Genomic DNA, 3878 nt, shown 5'->3' on the forward strand with positions numbered 1-3878 from the left:
CCCGGTTACCGATCGAGCCTGCTCGCCGAGTTTCACCGGCGCCGACATCACAGAACTCCATCTGACACTGACCCGACGCAGCCGGCCGTCGAAGGGACGGCTGCGGCCGGGCGCTCCTCCGGCGCGCGAACACGCCGACTCTGTGAGTGATTGTCTTCAGACGCTCAGACGGACGTGGCTCGAGGAGCAGAGCATCCCCGAGCCGCCATTTGCGTTCGAATAAGTCGATGATCAGTGAGTTCTGCAATTCACATGAATTCTCGCATCTAACTGCGTTCTTCATCGACGCACGAGCCGAGTGATCCACCACCAAGAATTGTCATTTGCCACTGGAAGACTCCCGCGTTCGCAAACTCTCCTCAGAGCCGAGGGAAGAAGTGGAACGGAAGGAGAAAGGACACGGGGACTCTGTGCCTTCTTTGCTTGTGACTGGAAAGAAATATCCTCCGTCGAGCCGAGGGGGGAAGCGGGCTCCCTCCTTCCCCCCACCGCCGCGAGGGCGGGTCGCGCGAGTCAGACTCGCCGACTGGGGGGAAATCGGGCGACACCGGTGCCCCTTCTCTGCCCTGCGGAGAATGCCTCGAGGAGCGCCGCGCCGCGGACGGCGACGGCGTCTCCACCCTTGCGGGACTTCTCCCTCGAAGCTACCGGGAGTGCGAGACTCCGTGAGACAGACGACGAGAGAAGAACCGGGTACTCCCCGGGCTGGTCTGTGTGTGACACGCCCGTCTCCTTTTTGTCGGAGAGAGCGAAGGCGAAGCGCGGGGTCTGACCTCGACCGTGGAACGGGGAAGGAGGCGGTGAAAACCCCGCTCGAGTCCCCCCGGCTTTTCCAATTTGCTCTCTCCGCGTGTCTCTCTGTGACGGCTTTTCCGACATTCCCCCTTTGTTCCCTCTCCGATCACGGAGGGGAAGGGTTCTGTTAATGATCCTTCCGCAGGTTCACCTACGGAAACCTTGTTACGACTTTTACTTCCTCTAAATGATCAAGTTTGACCGTCTTCTCGTCGCGCCTCGACAACCGGCCGAAGCCGGGGGTGCCAGACGGTCGATCCGATGGCCTCACTAAGTCATTCGATCGGTAGTAGCGACGGGCGGTGTGTACAAAGGGCAGGGACGTAATCAATGCGAGCTGATGACTCGCGTTTACTTGGAATTCCTCGTTCAAGGGACACAATTACAAGTCCCTGTCCCCAGCACGGAGAAGTCTCAGCGGATTACCCGGACCTTTCGGCCGAGGGCAAATGTACCCGCTGCTTGCGCCAGTGTAGCGCGCGTGCGGCCCCGGACATCTAAGGGCATCACAGACCTGTTATTGCTCCATCTCGTATGGCTGAAAGCCATTTGTCCCTCTAAGAAGTTCGCGGCTCACCACGACGGGTGGCCGGACTATTTAGCAAGCAAGAGTCTCGTTCGTTATCGGAATTAACCAGACAAATCACTCCACCAACTAAGAACGGCCATGCACCACCATCCACAAAATCAAGAAAGAGCTCTCAATCTGTCAATCCTCACTGTGTCCGGGCCGGGTAGGTTTCCCCGTGTTGAGTCAAATTAAGCCGCAGGCTCCACTCCTGGTGGTGCCCTTCCGTCAATTCCTTTAAGTTTCAGCTTTGCAACCATACTTCCCCCGGAACCCAAAGACTTTGGTTTTCCGGAGAGTTGCCCGCCGCGTCATGGGAGGAACGCCGGCGAATTACGAGTCGGTATCGTTTATGGTCGGAACTAGGGCGGTATCTGATCGCCTTCGATCCTCCGACTTTCGTTCTTGATCAATGAAGACATTCTTGGCAAATGCTTTCGCTGTCGGGCGTCTTGCGACGATCCAAGAATTTCACCTCTCACGCCGCAATACGAATGCCCCCGGCAGTCCCTCTTGATCATTACCTCAGGATCTCAAGACCAACGAAATAGAACCGAGGTCCTCTTCCACTATTCCATGCTGAGCTGTTCGGGCACTTTGGCCTGCTTTGAACACTTCAATTTTCTCAAAGTAAACGTTCCAGTCTCGCACGGCACTCAGTTAAGAGCACCGCACGACCAACCGAATCACTGGCCGGGAAAAATCTCCCACGACTCCCGTTTGACGGGGAGAAGGGGAACGGGCAGTGCACGCCTCACGGCGGACCGCCCGCCCCGGCCAGAAATCCGACTACGAGCTTTTTAACTGCAGCAAATTTAATATACGCTGCTGGAGCTGGAATTACCGCGGCTGCTGGCACCAGACTTGCCCTCCAGTAGATCCTCGTTAAAGGATTTAAAGTGTACTCATTCCGATCACAGGGCCTCCGAAGAGGCCTGTATCGTTATTTTTTGTCACTACCTCCCCGTGTCAGGAGTGGGTAATTTGCGTGCCTGCTGCCTTCCTTGGATGTGGTAGCCGTTTCTCAGGCTCCCTCTCCGGAATCGAACCCTGATTCTCCGTTACCCGTCACAACCATGATAAGCGCATAACTTACCATCGAAAGTTGATAGAGCAGACTTTTGAAGGGAGCGTCGCCGGTGCAAGACCGTGCGATCGGCATGATTATCTAGAGTTCACCAGCGGAGACCGGACCCCGAAAGGACCGGGCTGGCCTTGTTCCTAATAAGAGCACGCTTCCCCCGAAGGGTCGGCGCTTTGTTGCATGTATTAGCTCTAGAATTACCACAGTTATCCATGGTATAAGACTTTCTCCAATAAACCATAACTGATCTAATGAGCCATCTGCAGTTTCTCTTGTATGTTCAGGATTGTACTTAGACGTGCATGGCTTAATCTTTGAGACAAGCATATGACTACTGGCAGGATCAACCAGGTAACGGTCGACAGAACCGGGCTGGGCCCGTTCGCCGTCCGGGAGTCGCTCTCGCACTCCCCTCTCTCTCTCTCTGAATTCTCAATTGTCGATGCCGTGCTATTACGGTACAGTGATCGAAGAACCGCCCGAAGGGATTCTCGAGGTGTGTATCTCTACCCGAGTCGACTGGGTCGTCTCGAGAGGAGTCGCAGTGGTCCCGCCTCGGAGACGGGACCGGTTCGAAGCGACGCGGGAGGGCGACGGCTCGTCCACTGGAACAGGGGAGAGCAATCGCACGCCTCGAGCGTGCATTCGTTGCTTGGATGAAAAAGCCCGTACCGAGCGCCGAGTGCAACACATGGTCGCAGCAACGGCAGCATGCCCGAACGGGTCCCGTGGAGAAAGCTCGATATCTGACGACACCGAGGTCCTGCTCTTTCTCCACCGGGGGTTCTGCGGATGAAAAGGCTCAATATCTGAACGTCGATATATACGTGTGCACGGAGGGACACCTCTGCTCACGGGGCGAGTGGGTGAAAACCCCCGCTCTGAGCGCCGAGTTGCAACACATGGTCGCGATGAAACGACGGCTGACCCTACCGAAAGGGCCCGCTGGAGTCCAACCATGACACGTATACACACACGACAGACATTAAAAGCCTTCTCGAGTCTTGGATCGACTCTACTACCCCCCCTCATATATAGAATCCGATTCACTCTGCCCGCTCGTTCTGACCATTGGATCACACACTTAAGCCAATACCCGCTACACTTAAGAGATCTCGAAATCTCGAACGAGACCCAGATTCTCTGCGGGTGAGTCGGGCGGCCTGCCGTCGCCGTCGGCTTGCCGTTTGCCTTTCGCCTGGTCGCATGGCACTCGTGCCATCGACCACGCAACGCGAGAGGCCTTCTCCCTTCTCCTTTCTCTCTCATCTCTACTCTCTCTCTTCTCCACCGGGGGTTCTGCGGATGAAAAAGCTCAATATCTGGGATTGTATATATACATATGCACGAAAGAACCTTCTACTCACGGGGCGAGTGGGTGAAAACCCCCGCACCGAGCGCCGAGTTGCAACACATGGTCGCGATGAAAAC

The 3878-nt window shown here is 56.0% G+C and overlaps 2 non-coding genes across 2 annotated transcripts; both read right to left on the reverse strand.

Annotated features, from left to right (window-relative positions):
- Nucleotides 1–158: 158 nt before the first annotated feature.
- LOC139968340 (5.8S ribosomal RNA) lies at nt 159–318 on the reverse strand. Its single transcript, XR_011793345.1, has one exon. It is a non-coding gene; the product is annotated as a 5.8S ribosomal RNA (ribosomal RNA).
- Nucleotides 319–923: 605 nt separating this feature from the next.
- Nucleotides 924–2801, reverse strand: LOC139968313 (small subunit ribosomal RNA). The gene has a single exon (XR_011793319.1). It is a non-coding gene; the product is annotated as a small subunit ribosomal RNA (ribosomal RNA).
- Between the last annotated feature and the right edge of the window lie 1077 nt (nt 2802–3878).

The sequence above is a fragment of the Apostichopus japonicus genome, chromosome 5, assembly GCF_037975245.1.
Source record: "Apostichopus japonicus isolate 1M-3 chromosome 5, ASM3797524v1, whole genome shotgun sequence".
NCBI classification, from domain to species: Eukaryota; Metazoa; Echinodermata; class Holothuroidea; order Aspidochirotida; family Stichopodidae; genus Apostichopus; species Apostichopus japonicus.